This window comes from Astyanax mexicanus, chromosome 5, assembly GCF_023375975.1.
Source record: "Astyanax mexicanus isolate ESR-SI-001 chromosome 5, AstMex3_surface, whole genome shotgun sequence".
NCBI classification, from domain to species: domain Eukaryota; kingdom Metazoa; phylum Chordata; class Actinopteri; order Characiformes; family Acestrorhamphidae; genus Astyanax; species Astyanax mexicanus.
Window position 1 is genome coordinate 30,650,271 of NC_064412.1, and position 27,805 is coordinate 30,678,075.

General features: G+C 38.7%; 1 protein-coding gene across 5 annotated transcripts in view; it reads left to right on the plus strand.

Annotated features, from left to right (window-relative positions):
• The window catches only part of prkcaa (protein kinase C, alpha, a), a 247,631-nt gene that overhangs the window by 54,904 nt on the left and 164,922 nt on the right, over positions 1-27,805 (plus strand). The gene's annotated exons all lie outside the window — the stretch shown is intronic.

Sequence of the window (27,805 nt, forward strand, 5' to 3'; positions counted from 1 at the left end):
GATTCCTACCAAAAATCATAGGGTTTTTATTGCCAAATAAGTAGAGCTTTTGTGCAGTTGAGGGTGATGTTGCACTTTGGAATTTGGAAGTTCTTCACAGCCTTGCATGTTTGAGATGGCTACCCTTTTTCTGTCAAAACATTACACTAATCGACAATCTAGAGGAATCTAGAGGAACATTTGTCTTAGATTCTGTGCTTTAAGCTCAATGAAGGTGGTCTGAGACATTCTTGATGTGGAAGATCAAATGCGCCAAATGACATGGTGAGTCTGGCTCCACCTCTGGTCTCTACTGTATGGACTCTTTATTTCAAATTTGATTTAGTTACATGGTAGTGATGTGCCATTTTTTATTGTATGCAGTAATATTGCCAGCATTTTTAAATATCGTTATCAAAAATTACGGTAAAATTTAATCATTTAGAATTATATTATATTGTATTGTATGCAATAGTATCACCAAGTCAAATGTAATATTCATTTTGTTGCAGTAGTGTATTCTTGAAATTCTTTTTTTTTTGGTAATTTAATTACCAAGAATCAGTATTGCAAAAAAATCCTGAAACATTGTGATATTATCTTAGAGTCATATCACCCACCCCTATAAAACATGGTGGACAGTTTTGGATTAATTTCTGTAGAATGGAAGGGAATTGAATTGGACCTTATTGAAGTAGAGCTCTGCATGCTTGGAGGAGAACACTAATTGTCCAGTTCTGTTGCATTTGCTAATAGACACCTGCACTTTTGCATTGCATAATTGTATGTTCAAGCTAAGACCCATTTAGGAGGGATTTATATTCTCATATTGTCTGTTAATTATTTTTTTTGTATGTTCAGCTGCCTTTTATCTTTCCAACAGAGCACTGCACCAGTAGATTATACAGTAGATTAACCCTGATATCATTTTTTATAGACTAAGGATTTTTTATAGTAGTAACAATGTAATAAAGATACACAAGTTTCTTTCTTTCTGATAATCTAAATAAGGCCCATGATTGTTTTTTCAGAGTGTTTGTTTATGGGGGGTTGGGTTGAGGACCCTGGGGCTGTTCCTGCCGCAGTAGAGATCCATGGGAAATGCTGTGGTTTGCTCTCGTGACGTCATTATTTCGGTCAGTTAAGGACATAATGTGCTTGAATAGCCCACTGATCAGGAAACAGGGAAACTGGACCTGGGGGCAAGTGTCTTATACACAGATCTATATCTACAGTATATCACCAGGAGTGACTGCTAGCTGTAGCACATCATCTGTTTTGTTGTCTTACCAACTAATATGGGATCAAAAAGAAGAATATTGTTATGGTTATACATGTATCTGTAGGATAAGCATCAGGTATGAAACACAAACTTGGAGGATCTTGGGGAAGAAGCTGTTCACCATTACTGTAATCATGAGCATCATTTCCAACACTGAGTGAATCAGTTTTCTGCAAAATATGGAAAATAAGATTCACAATTTTAGTGTTTAGACAAAGCTCTATCTGAGCAGTGGTCTCACTACTTAAACACAAGTATTCTTTCATGCCTTTGGGTCGTTATTATTTTCAGTTTTCATTCATTTTGATTTTTTTTATCATTCATTACATAAATGAAATAGCCTAAATTCATTTTTATTTGTTTTTAGGAGAAAGCAATTACAGATCTACAACAATACTTAATAAACTTTCAACATTTTTAATATTCCAGCAGAGAAACCAACAAAGCTTAATGCTTTTACCTCAGCAGTGCTTCTATAATCACAAATTTACTTCAGCAGAGCTATTCCAGTCCTAAATGTATTTCAGCAGCACTATACCAATCATATACAGTATGTACCTCAGTAGTGCTATTCAAGTCACATGTAAGTACAATTTACACAGAAAAAGGTAGCCTGTCTCTAGGTAAACAAACAAAAGCTAAGGCTAAGTTAGTTCAGCTAATGTTATTATCCTGGCCCCGTACTTCAATCTTTTATCTTTTAACCTGTGTGTTAAATGCTATGGTAAACTGATACCAATCATGATAAGTGATTTAGAACACTTTATTTTAGAAAATATGTTCGAGAAGAGCGTAAAAATAAACATAAACCTGCTAATTGTCGGCTTTCTAATACAAATTAGTCATTTTTTAGTATACATTATTCAATCTATTCAGCTGAACAATGAAACCAATAATTCTATTGAAATCAATGTAATGTACTGTAATAACTTTCTGTGAAGGAGCTTTTAGATGCATTAAATGTGTAAGATGCTCAGTGCTATTAACCAACACTTGGAATAATTCTGACTCTGTATGTTTGTCCTAAACAGACATTTCGAGTTTTAAATCACACTGAATGACTTTGTTTGTGGACTTTATTGCAGATCCACTAAGTCTGAAGCCTATAGTAAATCTGTTTTGCCATATTTTCCATGTCTTCTATTTGACATGATATAAATTAATATTAGTTATTTCCCCAACGATTTTCCTATGCAATAAAATATTTTATTGATTATAAACTAGCCCACATTGTGCAGGATCAGAGGGTGTTCACCACCGGGATGTGTGCCCAGTGGTGCTTGATAGTGAAGTGTTTTATGGCCCCTGCAGACTTTGGCCTGGGCGGTGGTGGTGGTGATGATAATGGTCAGTGTTGAGGCAGGGTGGAGATGGCACCACACGTTTATTTAGGGCTTGTCTGGCTCTCTTTCACCTCCAGAAGAGATTGTAGCATTGCTTTTGCACCATCTGTGAAATGTTTTTTTTTTGTTTGTTTGTTTTTGTTTGTTTTACTCCTTAGTTGCTGCAGTAAAGGGGTGAATATGATATTAAGGAAGTAAGTATTAGCTGTTATCACTGTTCCACTAAAATGTTGTGTCTTCATTTAAACCTTATATATATAAGGTGATTGATGATCACAAGCCATCAAACCAAGCTGAACTGCTTGAATCTTTGCACCATGAGTGATATACAGTTATCCAAAAGCAGTGTGTAAGACTGGTGGAGGAGAACATACCAAGATGCATGGAAACTGATTTAAAAACAGGGTTATTCCACTAAATATTGATTTCTGAACTCTAAACTTTATGAATATGAACTTTCTTTGCATTATTTGAGGTCTGATCGCTCTGCATTTTTTGGTATTTCAGTCAATTCTCATTTTAAATGCTCTGAATGAAAACATTTTAATTTGGAATTTGGGAGAAATGTTGTTCATAGTTTATAGAATAAATCAACAATGTTCAATTTAGGCAAACATATACCTATACATAGCAAAATAAAAAAAAAACTGATTCAGAAACTGAAGTGGTCCATATATATATATACACACCATCGGTCAAAAGTCCTAGAACACCCTCAGTTTTCCTCTTTAGGTCCAGTCAGTAACCAAAATTAGTGTACACTTTAAATTGCCAGGGCCTTTAGGTAAGACAAATTAACTAAAAAGAGAAAAATAATTTTATTATTTTGTATAAAAAATAGCACATTGTAAAATTATACTGTAAAACAAACTTAAAAAAATATATAAAAAGAGGGGGTTATTTTAAGCAAACAGTTCATTGGTTAACAACTTACAGCTGGTAGGTAGCAGTGGAAATAAACTGAGCTTTGTATTCTTAAAATGCCAATTTATAAAAACTTTGTCTGTAGTAAAACAGTGATGGAACAGATGGTGTTACTGCACTCTCTACTGCAGCATTTACACCCTAACACACAGCACATTTACACTTTCATCATAATAACGAGAAAAAGACACAGAAACACAGTAAACTTCGTAACTATTGTTAGTATTAACACGTTTTTGTTTTCTTTAAAGAAATACAGATTTAATTAGAGAGCGCAGTGAGTTTCTTATACATTCGAAAGACTTTTGAAAATTGGAGAAAACTGGTACAGGAAGAGTCAGGTCTGGCTGACCCACATGGCAACAGAACCTTTAGCTCAACTTAACACTAGACTAAGTCTCAGTTTCAGCAGTGAAGAGAAGAATAAGAGGTCTGATAGGTGAAGTGCAGTAATATAGTCATTGCTAAGATGAGAAAAATAAAAAAGCAGCCTCTCTGACTTTTGCACCCTCCTGTGTTTTCACAGCAGTCACAAAGGAAAGCACATAAACGTTCAGCAAACATGCCCGTGGCCTGTGTAAACGTCTCATCTGTGTCAGTAGAATACTGTTTGATTTTATATTAATGTGAAAGCATGTGATATAGATCATGCTTTTCAAAAGTACTTCTGTGTGTGTGTTCACCACTAGTGTGAACAGCTATTTTCAGAATGGATTGTTCCACACCAAATCTGCTGTTTACATATCAACTCTACATGTCCCAGATCCGATCAATCATTTGATTGCAAATCAGAACAGAATAATGTGGAAAAGATCCAGATTACTGATTTATCAAAAATGTAATGTTGCTTTGTTACTCCACAAGTTCACTATAGACTCTGCTTCATATGCATAGTGAGAATGCTCGTAGTGTCACATTGATGAAGGCTCTCGGGTGCTCTCTCTTTCACACACTCACTTGCGCACACACAGAGTTCCCCCCACCCTAATAGCTGCAATGTATGCAACTACACGAGGTGCTTATGTCCTCCATCAAAGCTCTTATTTAAACTCAGTAACTCAGCAAACTCATTAATATATTCTAAGGTTAAAGCATCAAATATACCATGAGATATTATAATATTACAGTTAAAAAAATTCTAATCTAACATATTTTTCGCACTGTAAGGTGCACTATCAGTAAATATCTATTTTCTGGTCTATTTTCATACATAAGGTGCACCGAATTACAAGGCGCATTTTATGAGACACTAGTAAGGAACAGGGGTGTTGCCATGTTTTCCTTCTAATTCAGCGCGTCTCGCTGCTGGGTGGCAAGACCTGTAAAGCTGAGCTAAGCTAAGTTAACAAAACTGTAATTCTTTAAAAAAACATTTTCAAACGAGTCAGACAAGTCAAACTAGCAGTGGATGTAAATCTCCTGAAAACTGTTTATTTGGGTGAGTTAAGTGCTTCTGTTTATTTACAGTGAGCTTAGATTTCCAGTTTTTCTACTAAAGCTGGAGCGTTAGCATTAGTTGCCAATGCTAATGCTGCTCCAGCAGTGCTAGCCGGGGTTAGATGCAGGCTACAGGGTGATAATACTCACCTCTGAGCGGCCAAAGAGCTACCGCTTAGAGCAGTTAGTGGGTAATGCTAATGCTGCTCCAGCAGGACTAGCCGGGGTTAACAGCAGGCTACAGGCTGACAATATTCAAAACCACACTACACTACTATTACTGTCTTACTGTCTCCCTTCCAAATATACAAGGAAATACCAGCATTAAAAAAATAATAATCATGAACCTTATTCAGAATTAATCACAGAATTGTTGTTGTGTGACATTTTTATTATTATTATTTTTTAATAAAAGGTGCATATTTAAATGAAAATCATTGATATGGCTATTTAGTGCTTGTTTTTTGTGCATACCGTTGTTTTAATGATAATTAAAAATAATTAAAAAAAAACCTTAAGGGACAGATTGGATGTTTTTTTGGGGGGGGTTTTACTGCATTGCCAAAGTATTGGATCGGGAATCAAAAAAGTCAAATGACTCGGACTCAGGAGCAAAAAAGTGTGATAGGGACATCCTTACTATGAAGACATTTCTCTTTCTGACAATATCAATATTTCTGACATAAATCAATATTAAGAGGTACTTTATCCAATACCAATACCAGGAAACTCTGTATCGAGCAGCCAGTATCAGTTGGGCTTCAGGAAAACTGATGTAATCTGTGGGGAGATTAAAACCCACTAAAAGCTCTTGTAAGTTCTGAGCTGTTTTGAAGGTGCGTGAGCTGTAATAAGTTATTCATTAGCAGCTCTGACAGCAATCAGGGTGGAGGTCAGATGGAGAAACAATTTGGGCAAACACAGCAGCAGTCAGGAGTGTTTGCTAAAGGACTGACCGTCAGCAGTGTGTGACTGTCACAAGGATTCAGCCGTGTTTGAGTTCAGCACATGCTCCGGTGTCGTCCTCTCTGAGGGCGTTTCCCTCGCTGTAATTGTGTCAGTGTGGAAATACACACACAGAGCACAGTGTGAGAGACGTTCCGGTGCGCCTGACCTATTGATATTATACAGTGAGTGAGTTTTATATAGATTACATGGATTAAATCACTCACTGTTAATTAACTCATTAACTGAGTGCAGTGTAAAATAAACAGCGTGTTCCAGGTGTTCAGTTATTAATTAAACAAAGCAGACAATGCTGATCGTTTCCCAGTTAGATTTCTTTTATCTGTATATCACATACATGGCTTTCACTATTGATTATATTACAAACATTAATCTATTAGTGATTTTGTAATAATAAAACATTTAGAATTTAAATCATATTTCTTGTATAATGGATGTAGCATCTAGCTTTAATATGTATTAAAGTATATTGTACACTGCCTACATTTTATGCATTGATTATAATATATAAAAGTACATATTTTTTGTCCATTGCTTTTTATAAATAAAATATTTGATGCATTGCCTACTATATACATAATTTTATGCATTGTTAAAAATCAAATAATTGCTTATAGATTACTCCAAATATAAATATAGATTATAAATTGCTCTGTTTAGAGCTTTAAACTAACATTGTTCCACTGTCCCAACAAGGTTAAAGCTTTAGAATTTCTGTATTTTAAAACTGATTATGAGCTGTTTATGAGGCGACCACTTGCATGATGTTTTATGTTTGACCATGTATTCAAACACATTACTGGTTGCATTGTGAACACGTTGGTTCATATACTTGCCTATGTACTATTTGGGTTACTAGAGGGCTTCCACTTAGTCAAAGAGGCTAGACAAAACAACTTTTTATATTTTCAAGTTTTTCTTTAAGAAGATGAGAATTCTCTGGAGAAAGGGCTGCTCTTTGAGCTACAATGTGCTGCACCATTTGCGTAGTGTGCTGCGCCATTTGTGGGAGGGATCGTCGATCCTCTTTTTGACTTCGATGCTCGAGATCGTGAATACCCCTATTGAGATGAAATATTGAAATCGTGACACCCCTAATATATATATATATATATATATATATATATATATATATATATATATATATATATATATATATATTTAGCATTTTTTTGCATATTTTGAGGCATTTTTTGGGTTTTGCAATGTTTACTTCTCTTCTCTCCCAGTCTGTGTTCAAAGTTAAAAAGATACAAATAAAACCTATTTGAATATAAATAAAATCCCACTGTGCTGATCTTGCGTTGACAATGCAATGTTCTGTGCAGTGTCAAATTACATTTTCTAAAACCTTCTTGGTGCAACTTCTACCAGATTAACAAATACATACTGTATATGTTGGATGATTGACTTCCTTGATGATTGATAGCTGTTTGAGATTTATAGAACATATTAAATATAAAAACTAAACTTTGTCTTTATACAGGAAGACATTTTTGCAAAAAAAAAAAAAAAATGTCCTCATACCTGTCCCATGTTTCTGTCTGGACTGCCTGTAGAAACTTTTGACTGGGATTCCCGTCATCACGTTTTTTTTGTTTGTTTTTTTTTCCCATTTTCTTCCAATTTGGTTATCCAATTGTCCCACCCCTTTGTGCACCACTGGTCATCACTGGTGGCACCTGCGACTCTTGGAGGATACGGACGAGCACACGCCTCCTCCGACACTTGTGAAGACAGTTACCCCTTTTTTCGAGCTGCTGCTGATGAATCATTGCCTGAGCGGCTAGCGCACTCAGAGGAAAGCAAGCGGGTAGGTTCCGATTCATCCGCTCACAGACGCCTCGTGCCGCCCGGCGCCACCTTTAAGCGTGATGGGGAGAGAGCGCCATCTACCCACCCGGAGGGAGCAGGGCCAATTGTGCTCCATCTGAACACCGGCAGCTGATGGCAAAGCTGCATGAGTGGGGGTCTGAACCGGCGACCTCCCGCTCATAGTGACAGCGCTTTAGACCGCTGGACCACTCGGCGCCCTTCCGTCATCACGTTTTTAATTCATTAATCGTGTTGAATGATTGGATGATTGACTTCCTATATTTTCACGTAAAAACATCCCTGTATTTGTAAATATTGCAATATATAACACAGAGCAACAAAATATCAGTATGTTACTTTTTCCAATATTGTGAAAAGTTACACAGAAGTAACCTTTTATACTGATATATATATAATACATATTGCCATTGCCATTTTGCATTGCAACATTACATATTATTGTGTGTATTTGAGAAGACTGTGTTGGTTGGTTTACATTAGCGCTGTGTGTGTGAACACAGTGAAGGCTGAGCTTGTGTCTACACTCTGTGTAAAGTTTAATGAAGGAGCTGGGCTCTGTGCTGAAGGCGGAGCAGGCTGTTAGAAAGCTGCTGAAATGTCAGCTCGCAGTGCTCTGTTTAGTTTTGACAATGGCTCAGTGTGTGTCTGACTCTTGGCCGCTGATGGCGACACATTCTCTGTGAGCTGGAACTGATGAGAGCCGGTCCGGCCGCGTGGGTTCTGACATGCGGACGGCCACGCCGGTTCAGATTCCAGAGGCTCGCCTGAAAGGTCAGCGAACGGCGGAGATACAGGCCGAAAAACCTCACCTTCTGCACAGCGACAGATACAAGGGACTTGTTCATTAGAGGAGTTTGAGCTGGTTCCTCCTCATTAGCTGCTCAGAGTGACAGACTCTTACACCAATCAGGAGTATAATTCCATTCCAGTCACTGGTCAGTCTGAAATTCTGAAGGCCTCTGTTAAATGGTTAGACTATATAAACGGTTAGTTATTGATGTGGGTGCAGATGTTCTGATGAGACAGGCAGTGAACAAGTGTTGGTTCTGTCATATGAGATTTGATTTGCTGCCTCAGCTGTTCATAGCTAGAAGTCCAAGAGAGCGTAATTAGCCTCAGTCTGTCTCTTGGTGGGAGGAAAGCAAGTCTTCACCTTTCTCTCCAGCACTGATGACTTGGTGACATCGTGTGATGGGGTAGCTGATGTCAGATTATTGATATATCATTCTATATATATATATATATATATATATATATATATATATATATATATATATATATATATATATATATATATATTTATGCTGCAAGGCTTATGTAAGGCCTATAACAGCTGCAGTATCCAGCTGTATAAGAACAATACTAGTGTTCTGGTACTTTTTGGGTTATATCCTTACATGGGAGTAATGGGAGACCAACCCACCAACCTACCATTGAAAAAAGACAAGCAGAAATGTACAGATTATAGTCAGATACAATGAGATACAGTCAGATTGTTAGGTTAGAATATATAGCTACACTTCTTTATGTTTTCTTTTGTTTTTTCACATTTTCTCCCCAATTTACACAGCCAATTACCCAACCCAGTCATTAGTGATCCCCCTATCACTAGTAATGCCCCAACACACCAGGAGGGTGAAGATTACACATGCTTCCTCCAGTACCTGAAGCCAGCCACTGCCTCTTTTCGAGCTGCTGCTGATATAGCATTGCACAGAAGCACAGCGACTCTGTTCCAGTACATCAGCTCACAGATGCCCTGTGCTGCAGACATCACCCTAGGAGTGATGTGCAGAGAGAGCACCATCTACTCTACTCTACCCACCCGGAGGGAGCAGGGCCAATTTTGCTCCCTCTGAGCGTCGGCAGCTTGATGGCAAAGCTGCATTAGCGGGGGTTCGAACCTGCGACCTCCCGCTCATAGTGACAGCACTTTAGACCACTGGACCACTTGGCGCCACACAGCTACACTTTATTTAGTTTATTTCTTCCATTAAAGCTCACAGTTACATTCAGTAACTCAGCACATTACAATTTTCTCAATATAAATATAAATTAAAGCTGATGTCTGTACGTTTTGGGATTTAGGGCCCTCTCTGTTGAGAATGGGTAATTGCACAGAGCATGCAGAAGCATCATTTTAAACCGGGCGGGTGTGATGCCGTCTCCTTTTAGAGTGGATGAATCTGATTCCAGGTTATGTTCAGTCAGCGAGAGAGAGAGAGAGAGAGAGAGAGAGAGAGAGAGAAAGAAAGAGAGAGCGCCCAGTCAGAAACTTCACTCCTTCGTTTCTTTGTTTTTACTATGAGTGAATATGCTGCTGAGCTCTGAATTTCCCCTTCTGAAGTCTCCATTGCTCCACCAGCCGTTCGCGTTCAATAGAACTGAGCCGGATCCTCTTTCAGAGGCTGTACATGTGACATAAGTACGTAAAGAGGTAAAGACAGGCAGAATTGTACAGATTACAGTCAAATACAGTCAGAAAGTTAGGTTAGAATATACAGCTACACTTTATTTAGTTTTATTTCCTTCATTAAAACTCACAGTTAGACTCAGTAACTCAGCACATTGCAATATTCTCAATATAAATATAAATTAATGCATTAAATATTCAAAGGGCGCTTACTCTTCTAACACCTCTAACAAACTAACTACTTCTAACTTAATTCCCTGTTCCCCCTCTTTTCCTACTCTATCTCTATCTCTGTCTTTTTTTCTTCCACTATTTCCCTTGGCCTCTTTTAGGCCCTGTCAAAAATGTCTTTGTCTTAAACTTCAATGTCCTTCGATCCCTGTTTTGGACAGAGCCCAGTGTTTTACTGACATATAGTGTTTTTAGTTGTTGTAGTTCTTGGTTTACATGTAAAATCCAAGTCTTGGCCAAATACGCAAGGAATGGTTGAATAGTTGAAAATTCATATAGCGGTTCTGAAGTACGAGTGTGGCGTAGTTCCAGTCCTACAGTAGCACTGATACACAGCTATTAGCAAGACAGGAAGTTTCAGCAAATGTTTAATATTGGTTAAGTCTTCTGTCTTAAGTCTCTCTCTCTTAGTGTGGCAGACTCACTCACTGTTGGGGAGCATATGGTTGATAATGGTGGGATATTTGTAGCAGATGAAGTCATTCACATACACACTTACTGACTGGCACAGACCCCACCACACACACACACACACTACACCAAACGACACAAACACACAGTTTAGTGGGCGCTTGGCACCACCTGCACATTCCCACCCCCTGCCAGCTACCAACCTCTCAGCAGAAGTTGGCTGGTTATAATCAGGCAGAGTTTTAGCGAGTTTTTATTGGCGACAGTTGTACTTAATAAATTAAAAATGTTCTGTTTTTTTTTTCATTGAAAATTGTATCCTCAACTGAAGGATGAAGGATACAGGTCACGGCGTATAAGGGAAATTGTTTTTATTGCGATCTAAAATCTCTGACTTTAAGAGACTCCGGCTGCAATTTCCTGAAGGGTTTAATGACAAATCTCTTTCTTTCTCTCTCTCTCTCTCTTTCTTTCTTTCTCACATACACACACATACAGGGAGGTGCACTATTGTGTAATTATGTCATTTACAGGCAGTGATACACACCAAAGTACCAGAAGGTCAAAAACCTAATGGTTTTGCCCAAATATGTTTCTTTTCTGTGCATGCTTATTTAAAAATATAGAATACAGCAGTTTAAGTTTAAGGCATGTTTAAGTTTTAACATTTAAGATGTTAAATGTGTTTCGCAAGAATTATGCACAGGTAACCAAAACAAATGTTTGATCAATTTTGAGTGGCAAACAGCAGCATTGGTCTGCTTGAGTGAGCTACTGTGCATATACACTGAGACACACACACACACACACATGCACTCCCGCCCTCATAATTAACTTACATAGTGCCACATATATATAGTAGGTCAGTATGGATATCTATACAAAAATGTTAATTCAGGAGGATCGCTGTGAATAGATGGTCCTTAGTGATCGTTTGAAGACAGCAATCGACTCTGGTTTTCAGAACTCCCCCCTGCGTGGTGCCAGGACAGTTGCAGTTGTTGTTTATTCTTAGAAAAATAATTTAACTGGAATTTAAAGACCATTTTATACCACTTTATGATAGCATTATAATGCAGTTACAGCCTTTTATAGAACAATAAACTTTTAATAATAACATTTTTTGGACATTGCATTGCAATTGAAACATACTTTTTTTTACATATCCTAAAAATAAATAAATAAAAAATGTAACTGATTTAAGTTAATAGGCTTTCCTATATAGTGAGTGATATCAAGGTCAACAAAAATGATACATCCATAACGTAGCCCTCCAATAAATATGAATGAATCTCCATTTTTGTCTATTTTTAGTTGACTACATAATTTGAACGAACAAACTGTTTCTTACAATAAATGAACATTACTTAATGAATGGACCAATAGATATTCACCAACTCATTTTACATTGACTCTTATTGAAAGAAAAGAAGGTTTTATCTCTCGCTTGTGAAGATTTAGATTAGTTTTAGGGATACATGATTTTCATTGGACAACAACAATATATTGTACAATGATTATAATTTAAGGTTTTATTATTTATTATATTTTATATGAAATGTCCTAGACTGGACGTTATTCCAGCATTTGGGTCAGAATCAGGCCTAAATGCAAACTGGAGGGCCAAATAATTTTTGCTGGGGTTGTTGGTGGTAAAATGGAAGCAAATATGTAAAACATGCTTCAGGGACTATTTGCTGCACAAAACCTGGCTCGTATCCCTCCGCCATGAAGAGATTTTTAAAAACCACATTCAGACGCAGGCTTTTCACCAGTCTCAGTCATCAGGCAGTGTATTCATCAGCAGCTGCAGTAATAATGTTCTGTGAGGAACATTCAGAATCTGTGAACGCTCGAGACGACTGGGTTCATTCAGCCTCTGAATGCCTGTTTCTCTGAAATACAGTGTTTTAAACCAAACCTGCTCTCAGTGACTTTATTTATACTTTAATATTTAAGTTATGGAGAATTTTTACCCCTTCAAACTTGTGTGTGTGTGTGTGTGTGTTTGTGTGTGGATGGTGGATGTTTATAGAAGGGTGGTGAGCTGTGAGCTGGCCTGGGTTCAGTTTCTGCTGCGTCTGACTGGCTGGAACAAAATTAGCTTATCAAAATTAATAATATAATAATCATGATAAATTATGTCATCTTTAAGAGCCTTCAGCTGTGCTATTGTGTGCACAGTGTGTGTGTGTGTGGGGTGTGTGTGTGTGTGTGTGTGTGCTGCAGGTGTGGAAGATGTTTTTTTTTTCTGTAAGCTGGCACAGAAGACTGAGCGCCAAGCCAAATCTCTCTCTCTCTCTCTCTCTCTCTCTCTCTCTCTCTCTCTTTCTTTCTAGCTCTCTCTTCATATCACTCTCTCCCTCTTTTCTCTCTTTCTGTCTCTCTCTCATCATTCATCTCTCCCTCTATTTTCTCCTTTCTCTCCCTCTTTTCTCTCTCAGTATCTCTCCCTTCCTCTCTTCTCAAGTCAAGTCAAGTCAAGAGGCTTTTATTGTCATTACATCTGAGTACAGGTACACAGTGTGATGTGGTGCAACATAGAACCACAAGCAATAGACAACATAAAGTGCAGGAGTGACGACAGTGCAACATAAAATTATAAAATTATAACACTAAATAACAATAAATACAATAAATACAAAAGACGAGACAATTTAAAGACAGGACAGTGCAGTACCGATACGGTATAATAGTGTATAGTTGGGATAAGGTGCAGAGATGTGTGACATACTGTAACATATAGAACATATATAATCACAGCAGTTACTGAGGTAGAGTTTATAGTTTTTAAGAGTGCAGCAAATAAAGTCATGTCAGCCTCTGTGTGCTGACTGGGTGTGTGTGTGGGTGAAGTTCAGTTCTTTGTGAGTGTAAAGGGGGGGCGGGTGTACAGTTTAGTTTTGTGTAAAGGGGGGGGGGGGGGTGTACAGTTTAGTTTTGTGCGAGTGTGTTGGGTGAGTGGTGGGTGCGTTGAGAAGTCTGACTGCCTGGTGGATGAAGCTGTTGCAGAGTCTAGTAGTGGAGGCTCGGATGCTCCTGTATCTTCTGCCGGACGGCATCAGAGCGAAGAGTCCGTGTGAGGGATGGGTGGGGTCGTCCACAATGCTGGTGGCTTTGCGGATGCAGCGTGTGGTGTAGATCTCAGTGATGGAGGGAAGAGAGACTCCGATGATTTTCTCAGCTGTCCGCACTATCCGCTGTAGGGTCTTGCGGTCTGAGGTGTTGCAATTCCCAAACCAGACGGTAATGCAGGTGCTCAGGATGCTTTCTACAGTGCCTCTGTAGAACATGGTGAGGATGGGGGGTGGGAGATGTGCTTTCCTCAGTCTCCGCAGGAAGTAGAGGCGCTGCTGGGCTTTCTTGGTTATGGAGCTGGTGTTGAGGGACCAGGTGAGGTTCTCTGCAATGTGAACACAGAGGAACTTGGTGTTATCCACAATTTCCACAGCAGAGCCGTTGATGTTCAGCGGGTGGTGGACACCTGGAGCTCTCCTGAAGTCAACAACCATCTCCTTGGTTTTATCCACGTTAAGAGATAGGTTGTTGGTTCTGCACCAGTCCGTCAGCCACTGCACCTCCTCTCTGTATGCTGACTCGTCGTTCTTGCTGATGAGGCCAACTACAGTTGTGTCATCAGCGAACTTGATGATGTGGTTTGAGCTGTACTTTGCAGTACAGTCATGAGTCAGCAGAGTGAACAGCAGTGGGCTGAGCACACAGCCCTGGGGGGCGCCAGTGTTGTTTCCAATCCTGACTGATTGTGGTCTCTCAGTCAGGAAGTCTAAAACCCAGCTGCAGAGGGAGGAGTTCAGGCCCAGCAAGCTCAGTTTTCCTATCAGATGCTGAGGGATGATGGTGTTGAATGCTGAACTGAAGTCGATGAACAGCATTCGAACATAGCAGTCTTTGTTGTCCAGGTGGGTGAGAGCCAGGTGGAGCGCAGTAGAGATGGCATCGTCTGTTGATCTGTTTGGACGATACGCAAACTGCAGAGGGTCCAGTGAGGACGGGAGCTGGTTTTTGATGTGCCTCATGACCAGCTTCTCAAAGCACTTCATGATGATGGGAGTAAGTGCAATGGGACGGTAGTCATTAAGGCAGGACACTTGAGACTTCTTCGGCACAGGGACGATGGTGGTCGTCTTGAAGCACGTCGGCACGATTGCAGTACTCAGAGAGATGTTGAAAATGTCCGTGAGAACATCCGTGAGTTGTTCTGCACATCCTCTGAGCACTCTGCCAGGTATGCTGTCTGGTCCTGGGGCTTTCCGTGGGTTGACTCTGAGTAGAGTTTTCCGCACATCAGCTGAGGACAGGCACAGTACCTGTTCGTTTGGAGGAGGTGTAGTCTTCCTTGCTGTCGTGTAGTTTCTTTGCTTCGAACCTTGCGTAGAAGGAGTTCAGTGCATCTGGAAGGGAGGCATCACTGTTACAAGCAGGGGAGGGTGACTTGTAGTTGGTGATGGTCTGGATGCCCTGCCACATGCGCCGAGTGTCAGTAGTGTCCTGGAAGTGGGCGTGGATTTTCTTTGCGTAGGTGCGCTTTGCCTCTCTGATCCCCCAGGAGAGCTTGGCTCTAGCTGTTCGGAGGCCAGCCCTGTCCCCTGACTCTTTCTGTATCTCTCTCTCCCTCTCTCTTCCTCATTCTTACTCTTATCCTATCCTATTTTCTCCTTATATCTCTCTCTTTTTCTCACTTACAGTCTCTCTCTCTCTCTCTCTCTCTCTCTCTCCCCCTCTTTTCCTCTCTCTCTTTCTTTCTGGGTGCCGGAAATAGCAGATCTAATTACATCCTTTCTCAGTCAGAGAATGGAGATGCATGTTACACAATATGCCCACCCTGTTAGTTGTGTGTGTGTGTGTGTGTGTGTGTGTGTGTGTGTGTGTGTGTGTGTGTGTGTGCTTGTGTGTGTCCTGAGGTTCCAACTTGTGCACCACAAATTGCGTTAGCCTTTCAGGAACAGCACATTTCCTGCTCTGTGTAATCAGCAGCTCTCAATATGTGCAGCTGCTGGGTTTTTTTTACAGTATTTTACTGTATTGTACTGTATTTTACTGTATCTTCTGTTTAATTCAGTTCTAACCAATATTAACCCTTACAAATCTCCTCAGCAAACACGTATTACGTAGGGGTGGAAAAATATGGTGCAAAATAGCATCACAATACTTGTAAACAGTTTTACAATACTCATAACAGCCTTACATTCAAAGGGACTGTATGAAGGCCTACACTCCTTTCCTTTCTGTGAACGTATACATTATCAGAATTGGTGAAATATTATTGTTAATATTATGAACAAGTGTATAGTAATAGTTAAAACACCTTAAATTCAGTGTTTGTTTGTTTTTCTTCATTATTTTTACATTTTAGCCTTTGTGTCAGGTTAATTGGTTCCATGTATTGTTGGTTAACTTTGTGTAGATTTTTCTGCATATAGAATGGAGATGTCTGAGACAGTTAAATTGATAGAGCATTGAACTTTGCACGACTCCAGCTCATCCAGACCAGAGCCTGAGCCGGATCATGAACCATGATCTGGAGGTGGGTTTTCCCAGGCCCATATGCTGCTATTGATCTGCTGTCACAGACTGAGTGGTCACTCAAGCCTACCTGAATGTGTGTGTGTGTGTGTATGTGTGTGTGTGTGTGTGTGTGTGTGTGTGTGTGTGTGTGTGTGTGTGTAATTATGCGTCAGGATGGTTTGTTCAGGGATATGAGTGGACAGCAGCTTCCCTCATTAATCTGCTGCTCTATTTTTAGCCCTAATAAACACAGACTGGAATGAGTAATAATGAGGGGAAAGACTGGGGCCTATTATTTAACAGTCTGTGACCTCCCAGGAGACTTCCTCCTTCAACACACACTTACATACGTGCAAGTGTGTGCCTGTGTGTGCCTGTGTGTGCCTGTGTGTGCCTGTGTGTGTGTGTGTGTGTGTGTGTGTGTGTGTGTGTGTGTGTGTGTGTGTGCTTGTGATGGTTGACAACCAAGAATGCCTGGCTATTGTCTAGTTAATTGCAGAGCATTCATGTATCCTAAAAATATCATAGCTGAAGAATTAGGTGCTCAAACCTCACTGCAGTTGTAAAACATAATAAAATAATAATAAAAAAAAATCTTGTTGTAAAGTAGATTTTCCTAGACATCCCTTAAAAAAAAAACAGAAGAAAGAATATATTTATTATTAAATGTAGAGTTAGCAGCATGCAAAAAGTGAAAGCATGTTTTTATATTTTATTATATTTCTCCTTTAATTGAAAAAGTGAGTAATTGTCCAAGAGATGTTCTCCTATTGTTCAGATGACATTTTAAGGACATTTTAGGTTTGTTAGGTTATATTTAATCTTTTATAATTAGCTCTATTGTCCTTTACTTTACATCACTTTAATATATAATATGATTTTTTCATGACAAGGCTTGCACTAAGTATACTGGTTTGAATCCCTGTCATGCAGCTTGCCATCAACTGCTGAAACCCTGAGAGAGCACAATTGGCTTGCTCTCTCTGGGTGGGTAGATAGCGCTCTCTTCCCACATCACTCCAAAGGATGATGGCGCTCAGCACAAGACGCAGCAGTTCGAAAAGAGGCGGGGGCTGAGATCATGTGTCGGAGGAGGTAAATTGGGTGAAAATTAGAAAAAATGTGAAATAAAATTTAAATTGCTTTTCGCTAGATTTTCTCTAGATATTTTTGCTATATAGAAATGTCTTTATCAGCTCTCACTGCTGGCATTTAATAGAGAAGTGCTTTGTATGTCTGTGTGATAGGATCAAAAATTCATATCCCGAAACATGTCACTCCATATACTGATAACAATATACCTCACGATATAGCACATTTTCTAAAAAAATTGTAGAAATTTCTTTTTTATTCAAAAATAACTAGACAAAATAATATTTCTTATTGAATGTAGAATTTACAACACTCATCAATTTAAAGTATGTTTTTATAATTTATTATATTTCTTTTTCCTTTAATTGAGAAACATTGTCTAAATTGTGCAGAACAGGTGGGGTGCCGGTTTACAATCGAGAAACATTGTTTTATACGGAAACAGAAGTAATGCAGGGACGTCTAGAAATTCCTAACTTGGTTACACAATCAATTAATAGGAGTTTGTCTCACTTTACCTCTAAATGCAAAAGGGATCATAAGCTGTGGTGCATGATATTTTCCCCTTATTGCAAAGGTTATATTTTAGGGGCACATTTTAGGTTTTGTAAGTTAAATTGAATCTAATATAATTATTTCCATTCTCTCTCAAGTATATTAACCTGAATGAGGCATCAGATGTTTCTGGATGTATATACAGTATTTCTTTACAAATAAAACATCACTTTTTTATATCATGTAAATCAGGCAGTTATTCTTCAGTTATTTTGCGTGCAATTTTTTTTTTACACGTTTTACATTCAATTCCACTGAAATTAACACGTTTTTTTTCCTTCTCCTATAAATTTGCTATTTTGGAGATACGAGGTTTCAGGCAGACCTGGCTATTTGAGCAGAGACATGCTTGTCTGTGTTGAAACATCTTCCAGAGTTAGAGGCATGCTTCACTGTCAGTTCAGAAGTTAAATACATTTTGATGAGCTGACAGCATGAGCATTGCTGTGATTGAATGCACTGAACTGAACACACATTCATTTAATTATGTGGGATTTACTAGAGCTGATCTGGATCCCCATGTTATCCTCTGCTACTAATCAAGATACAGTTGCTGTTTGCGTAGGTGGATGCTTCTGTATTACGTGTTGGGAGAGAGTGATAGTCTAGGTTCAGTGGTTTGTCTCATTAAAACTCATCTGTAAATTGGTGTAGATAAATATGGGTAGCTTATCTGTTTCTCTATATAATTTATGAATAACTCTTTCACCTTATTCTTTAATGGACAGGACCTCACACATCCACCACAGAGCAGTTACAGTATTAATTGGATGGTGGATTATTTTTTGCACTTCAGTGTGTTGTGCTGGTACAAGTAAGTGGATCAGACACAGCAGTGCTGCTGGAGTATTTAAACACTGTGTTCACTCACTGATCTTCACTCTATTAGACACTGTAGATGTAAAGTCAGAGACAGATGCTCTAAATCTGTTGCTGAACAGTTGATGTTGGCCATCCTCCTCTAATCTTTCGTTAGTGGACACAGAACGCTGTTAGCTGGAAATCTTAGGTTGGTAGACTATTCTCAGTCCAGCAGAGACACTGAGGTGTTTAAAAACTCCAGCAGCACTGCTGCATCTCCACTCATATCAGCCAAACACACACAGATAGTTTGCGTCCACTAGCACTTTTCTTCAAAGGATCTCTAAGCTCATCATGTGAGTGTGTCTGTGACATTTTAATTTACATTACATTACATTACATTACATTACATTACATTTCATTTGGCAGACGCTTTTGTCCAAAGCGACTTACAATAATGAAGTACAAAGTAATAGGAATTTAGATAACCCATTTTTAGATAGGGCTTAAAGGAGGTCGAAGGGAAATAAAGGGATAGAGAAGTGAAGGAGGGGAAGAAGGAAATGGGGTTAGAAGTAGTTAGTGTGTTAGAGGTGTTAGGAGAGTAAGTGCTCTTTGAAGAGCTCTGTCTTCAGGAGTTTCTTAAAGATAGCGAGAGATTCTCCTGATCTGGTAGTGGAAGGTAGTTTGTTCCACCATTGGGGAACTCTGTATGAGAACAGTCTGGATTGCTTTGTGTGAGTGTTTGGCAAAGCGAGGCGACTTTCATTGGAGGAGCGCAGCGGCCGGGAGGTAGCGTAAGCCTTCAGGAGCGAGTGCAGGTAGGAAGGAGCCTGTTCTGTCATCACCTTGTAGGCGATTGTAAGAGTTTTGAATTTGATGCAAGCATCAACTGGTAGCCAGTGGAGCTCAATGAGCAGCGGAGTGACATGTGCCCGTTTTGGTTGGTTGAAGACCAGACGTGCTGCTGCATTCTGGATCATTTGGAGTGGTTTTACTACGCAGGCCGGGAATAATTAAAATGAAGAAACTTAAGTAGGCAATCATAAGTTAAAGATTTTACCGTTTTTATCAACCTCACGTCCAGACTCTGCTGTTTTCAGCTTCTCTGTATTTGTACGTGTTTAATATTGTAACCACTTACCATATTTTTTGCACTGTAAGGCACACTTAAAATCATTTCATTTTACTATACAGTTTGTAAGGAGCAGTAAAGCCACTCTGCTGAAGTGCAGCGTTATACAGGAGTTTCAGTAAAGTTTCTCCAGCACCAAGGCTGGAGCAGTATTAGCATTAGCTGCTAACCGCTAACCGCTAGCTAATATCGACCTGACTTACCAGAACACTCAGGTTTCCTCAGTGTAGCGCTGTCTGGCGGCATTTACTGTTAGCCGCTAAACCTATTGCTGCTGCACCCAGCCTTAGTGTAAATCTGGAAATCTAAGCTTACTGTAAATAAATGAAAGCACTTTGCTTACCCAATTAAACAGTTTTCAGAAGAGAAACCTGTGTAGATTAACATCCAGCACTCTGATTTTAAAGATAATGTTTTTTTTTACTTAGCTTAACTTTACATACCTCAGTAACCCCTCCACCAACACCACCCAATGGCGAGACCTGCTGAATTAAAAGGAAAACTTGGCAACACCCGTGTTCGTTAGTAGTGTCACATAATGCGCCTTATAATTAATTTCCTCTTATGTAGGAAAATAGATCTGTAAATAGATGTTTATTGATAGTGCATCTTATAATCTGGTTCGCCTTATAGTGCGACAAATGCGCTATTTGTTTTATGTGTGTATGTTATATGCATGTTCATTATAATTAGCTTAACGTTATAAATATAAGCAGTAGAAAGTGTATGAGTAATGTAGAGCTGGCCAGACTGATGTAAATGATGATGTTAATAAAGCTGGACACTGTGAACTGCTCTGTTTTATTATTTATTAATGCTTGTGTGTTTTTGGTCCCACTGGGGCTTTTCTGCGTCAGTGGAGCTTTTTGCTGCCGGGCAGCAGGACCCCCGCCGCCTCTCTAGAGACCCTTAAGCTCAGTATACCCCCTTCTGAGACCCCCTCAACTAGAACAGCGTTCACATTAAAACAATATTACAACAAGTATTTCTAATTTCCATTACAACGTGTGTGTTTGAAGAGAACACTAATAAACACACACACACACACACACCACAACATAATACCTGAGGGATCAAAATCACATAATCTCTTTGGCCCAGACTTCACATACACACACACACCGACACACACACCGACACACACACACCGACACACACATGCGTACTTACATACACATATATTACCTGAGGGGACAAATTCCCATAAAAAGTTGGCCAAGAGTCTCTCTCACACACACACACATAAACACCATAACCACACACACACACACACACACACACACTACCCAGCATTCCTTCATTCCTTCATTAGCCAGTATGTTGAGTGTGAGTCATGTGTATCATCCTCAGCTCTACTAATTCACCTGGGGGAGGGATCTTAGAGTGTGTGTGTGTGTGTGTGTGTGTGTGTGTGTGTGTAGATGGCTGTAGGGACTGTGCTCGGCTGTGTGTTTCTCTCTGTCCGGGCTAATTGTGATGATAGGCTGCTATTTTAAAACAGGACAACTCAGCAAGACTCTGTCTGTCTCTTTCTGTCACACACACACACTCACAGACACACACACAAACACACACTCACTCTCTCTCTCACACACACACACACACACACACACACACACAACAAAACTCAACAGGCGTTTCATACATCATATTCCATCTCTCTCACTTTGTTTTTTTCTTCATCTTCCCTACTCTCCCCCTCTCTCCTTTATCTCTCTCTATTTCTTTGTATGCTTTTCTATGTAATTCTTTACCTCTCTCTCTCTCTCTCTCTCTCTTAATCTATTCCTTTATATATTTCTCTTTTTAGTTCTTACTTTCTCTTTTTGTCTCTGTGTTTTTCTCTAACCTCTCTCTCTCTCTCTCTTTCTCTTTAGAAAGAGTTCCATTGAAAACTAGATTATAATCACACAGCTACATTCAGGACAGCAAGCTTTCATAATATACAAAGAGTGTGTGTGTGTCTGTGTCTATGTGTGTGTGTTTTCACACCTGCATTATTATTCATATCCTCAGTATTGTCCAGTGCTGGTTAACAGACAGAAACCCTCCAATGGGCTTTAAAAGTGTAAACACGTTTTAACAGCAGGGCAGTGAGGCAGTGAAGGAGTGATCAACATCAGCTGTTTTCCGTTCTTCACCTTTCCTCTCTTTACCCATGTCTGCGATTCCAGAGCTGAGGCTGATCTTTCTTCTAGCTGACTTCTGTCCAACCTGAACTTTCCAGCAGGACTGACTGCTGACTGCGTGTGGAGAGAATCTGTTTGATTGACAAACGGTCTATTAAGTATTTATTACCAATCAGTGGCCCAGTGCACACCTTCCATTAACATATGATCTGGGTGATCTAATCAAACAAGATTCAGTACATCTCGATTAGTATTAGATTAAGGGTTGGTTTCTCAGACAGGGATTAAACCCTAGTCCTGGACTACCGGTACATTCTTTCTTTCAGTGGAGAATCTCCATTTAAAATGCTCCATTTAAACAAGGCTTAAGGTTCTAGGGTTGTTTTCACACCTGAAACTTTGGTTACTGTTACAGTAGAACTACACTACAGTAGGAATCACCAAGATATTTTACTGCCGTGTGACAAAGTGCCCTCAAAAAGGGGTCGGATTTTGTTGCAACACCAGTTCTTTTTCTTCTTCTATTGTTGAATTGTTGTTGATAGCCTGCATATCTCTCTCTATGTCATTCTGTTTATCCCTGTCTCTTTTCATGCTTTTCCATGTAATTATTTACCCTCCTCTCTATCTTTTTATATCATTTCTGGAAAGAAATAAGAGACCACTGTGAGTTTCTTTGATTTTACCAAATTGAAAACCTCCAATATAAGCAAGAGGGAGGTGAAGGATCACAACCATCAAACCAAGTTGAGCTGCTTGAATTTTTGCACCAGGAGTGGCATAAAGTTATCCAAAAGCAGTGTGTAAGACTGGTGGAGGGAAAAAAAAACTGGGATTAAAACCAGGGTTATTCCACCAAATATTGATTTCTGAACTCTTAAAACTTTATGAATATGAACTTGCGTTATTTTTTCTTTGCGTTATTTGTGGTCTAAAAGCTCTTTTTTGTTATTTCAGTCATTTCTCATTTTCTGCAAATAAATGCTCTAAATGAAAATGTTTATTTGGAATTAGTGAGAAGGGTTGTCTGTAGTTTATAGAATAAAACAACAATGTTCATTTTACTCAAACATACACATGAATCAGAGAAACTCTTTTTCTCTCTCTCTCTTTATCTCTCTCTCTCTTTAGAAGGAATTCAATATAAAGTTGATTATAATGACACAGTTACTGTCAGAACAACATGCTTTCATAATATACAAAAAGAGAGAGTGTGTGTGTCTGTTTTCACACCTGCACTATTATTCATATCATCGGTATTGTTCAGACATAAAAGGTCATATACATTTAGGGGATAATGAAGATAAATTTATTGTTGTTAATAGCCTACTTCCTGTAACCTGTCTTTTAGAAAAGTGCTTTCAGACTGCAGGAGAACCAGACCCTGGTTCAGTGGATTCAAACAGAGAACACCTCTTTTGGTCAGACTAGTTTTTGGCCCTTTGACCTGAACTGTGTTTTTCAGCCCCTTTCACACGTACTGTTTAAGATTGGATCAAATTGCAAAGTCTGAAAGTCCAGAACAAACAAGGCAGGTGTAAAAGCACACTGAATTCACAAGTATGGTTTGTAGAAGTGAGCTTACCTCACCTTACCTCCTGTCACTCTAAAAACATATTACAGTGTGTGTAGTCATGTGACCTTCAAAAAATCCAGTTTGCAACATGGAAACAGCGTGCATTAGAACTTAAACTCAAGCAGCTCGATCAATAGTAGAATAATGCAGTGTTCTGTCGGTCATTAAAATAACCGTTCAATAACCACAACAAAGATTGAAAGTTCAAATAATTGAGGCACTGATTTGAGGTCATATCATTCTGCACTGTTTCTGAGTTAAGCATTTTTGCCCAGGTTTGCCTAATCTGGAATCTGTGAATGCAAGTGTGATAAAATGTTGTTGTTTATTGTCTGGTTCTAAACCTACTATTGTCAAATTATGCATCATAATTATACCATTGCAGCAAAGCCCTGATTTCTACTAAACAATAACTACATAAAAATAAAACTTTTGGGTATACATGAAAGTACTAATTGCATTTAATATTCTTTATATTAGTAATAGATGTTCATTTCTCGTCTGCAGTAAATCATGTGGAGAATTTATGTGGTGCCTGACATTCTGCACAAACTAAGGAGGAGATTTGTATTGATCAGGTTAAGATGAGTATGCATTTATTTAGCTGATCAATACTGTTTTCCCTGGTCACTGCTTCATGCTGTGTAGAGCTCATTCTGGAGAATGAAGTAGTTCTCATTTCACACTCACATTATATATTAAATCATCTGTCACACAAAAGCATACCGCATGTCTCCATCTTTAATATTTTTTAATTCTAGTCTATTTTAAGTCTGATAAAGAAGCACCACATACCAAGCACCACACAAACACGCATATTTAGGTAAAAAATACTTGTTATTTAGTTCCTTAATTGGTGTTTAGTCATTTTGTTCAAATTTAACATTCCATTCCATATTTAGCCATAACATACATTTGGCAACCAAAATGGCAAAAAATTTAAATGTTTGAAGTTTGAAAAAATAGGTAAAAAGATGAATAGTTTATACTATACAAGATATAAAACAACCAGCTGGGTTGTTTAAAATGTTGTTTAAATTGTAGGTTTGTAATTGTCTTTTCTTTAAAAAAACAAGACAAAATACCTTTTTTTCAATGGGTAAAATGTGGCAAAAGTTGTGAAAACCTGTGAAAAAACTTGATATATAATTGATATTTGGCTGTTGGCCAGTTTGTTTGGTTTGTATTTCAATTTATTCTTGAAATCAGGTGGTTGTTTATATTATATAGATGCGCAAAATACTGGAACAAGCTGACATTGTAATGTAAATATTACAGTATTTCAATACTATAAAAATAATTACAGGTATTTTTGTTTACAATTATATAAAAAATGCACAATATGTGTCCAATATTGGAGCAAAGTAAATTATATTGAAGATAAATAATGAGTAAAGAATAAAAAAATAGTGTGAATCTTCCTTTTGGTTCAAGCAGTAAAACAGTAAAATAAAAATTGATTTGACAATGCAAGTTTCGCGGTGTGACTAATAAACATTTATCACACATTGTGATAACAATGGGAAAACAATATATACAATATTTTGCAGCCCTAATAAAACACAATTTCAAATATAATTTTGGAGAAATGCTCCTAAATGACAGTAAATAATTTCTGTTGAGTGTTTTATACCATTGCAGTGCTGTTTGAACTACATTTGATCCAACATTATTTATTTTAACGTTATTACATTTTTGGCTGGTGATGGTATGTGTTGCTTGGGGCCCCTAAATGCCTTGACACTGCTCTGTGTATAACACACTTCCCACCCCTACACCCTTCCCTATTCCTCATTCTTTCTATAAGACTCTAAGATAAGCCCTGACTGTGGGGTCAAGTAAGTAACTTGAGAAGTTCACACACACTTACACATAAACCCAGCTGTTCTGATCATTACACACACACACACACACACACACACACACAAACATACACACAAAAACAGTGTACTATAGAGATGAATGGACCTCCAGGTTTAGGGCCGTGAAGCATGATACATTAACTGTAGCCTTGCTTTCAGACTCTCTCTCTTTCTTTATGTCTCTCTATCTCTCTCTCTTGTTGTCTGATATATATGAAGTGATGCTCAGCCTGAGGGATCAGGCCTGTGTGCTGTATCTCAGTGAGTAATGTGTGTGAGTGAGGTGATCGCTCAGACAGCTGACTGAAAGTCCAGTTTTAATGATGTACAATGATGATGTTCTCTGTCACTGCTTGAACAGTTCAGTCACACTTTAACTCTTTACACAGGCTGGTTCTGGTTACACAGTAAACCCATTAGTGTTAAATCACTCACAGTCACAGTAGAATCAGAAAGTACAGTAAGTAGTGTCAGGGGATTGTAGTGTCTGGGGATTGTTTAGTGTGGGATTAATTAAGGAAGAGGTGTTAAATGCCCCATAGTGTTAATCATAAACAGCACCAACTCTGCGTAATGTTTTGCTGTACATGGTCAGCACATTTAAAGTTATAATTTATTGAAATCTTATCGAAAAAACACTTTCAGTCATGTTTGTCTGCCCCTGAGATTCCTCTTCGATTGGCCAGATGTATCACAATAATTTTATTATTGGCTTATTGCACAATTTATAGACATAACCTCAATAATTTTCACTGACCTCAATATAGTTCATTATATTTCTTACAGTGAAGAGAGCCCATTAACATGAATGCGCTGGTATACAAAACTATCCTATTAATGTTTAATTAATGTTCTGTAGGATATATAAAGTACACATACCAAGCATCAAGCATAACACTATGACGTAACACAGTTTTAATACCATTATAATTTTTTTTTAGCTCCACTGAGCATTTAAGAGCACTTCGTAGTTCTATAATGACAGACTGTAGTTCTGTATCTGTTCCTCTGCATACCATATTTTTAGCACTATAAGGCGCCTGAGTTTTATGGCACATTATTTTTTAAGTCAAACAAGAACTGGAGGTTAATCTATACAGATTTCTCTCCTGAAAACTGTTTATTTGTGTGATTAAAGCGCTTCTGTTTATCTACAGTAAGCTTCGATTTCCAGATTTCCACTAAGGCTAGCCAGACAGCGCTGCACTGAGGAACCATAAGTGTTATTAGCTAGCAGTTCGTCCCACATAGCTTGTTTTAACAAGGTAAACAGGAAGGCTACAGTCCAATATACTTCCTTCTGAATGCCAAAAAAGCTAACTAGAGCTTAACAGGTAATGCTAATGCCGCTCCAGCAGTGCTAGCTGGGGTAAGCAGCAGGCTACATCTCAATATACTCACCTCTGAACGGCGAAAGAGCTTACTAGAGCTTAGCAAGTAATGCTAATGCTGCTCCAGCAGTGCTGTCTGAGTTAGCAACAGGCTACAGTCCGATATACTCCCCTCTGAACGGCGAAAGAGCTAACTAGCACTCAAATGTTTAAAACAGATAAAATGACCATCTTTATTAGTTGTGATAAATTATGTAGTGATTGTTATCCAACCTTAAACCCGAGCTGAAGCTCAGCGATTACTTGTTCTAGAGAATATTAGCTAGCCTAGCATCTGTCTTGTAGTCCTTCTAGGCTCTAAGCTGTCTTCATTTATCAAACCCATTGCCAGTGTTTAATTGTGTTTTACTCTTTCTCAGGTCGTGTAGTGCTTGAGTTAGTACAGGAAATATAATAAATGGCCTTTTAAATCTGTATCTATTGCACCGGTGTGGGACAGGAAGTGCTGGCTGGACGAGATTTACAGCTGTATTTTCTGAACATGCTTTTTTCATAGGGCATCTCCAGTGCAGAGCTTAGCCAGCGGCAAAAAACACCAGTTCAGTCTTTAGTATGTCATTACAAGAGAGAGAGAGAGAGAGAGAGAGAGAGAGAGAGAGAGAGAGAGAGAGAGAGAAGTGGCAGTAACATTGTGGTTTTCTCTGGTTAGCAAGGTTTCATCCACATGCCACATTTCCACCACAGACAGGGTCTACACTCTTCTGTGCTCATGTAACTGTTGAAAAAAAGAACATAAACACTTCACACACATGCATACCCACATGTGCGCACACACACACACACACACACACACACTAGTGACCTTACTTCAATATCAATGTTATACAGAAGCTGGTCGGTTTGTTGCCAGCAGGATCTCTTAAACACAGACTTTTTAGCATTTAATATTAGCAGTGTGCTATCTTCCATGCTTTAG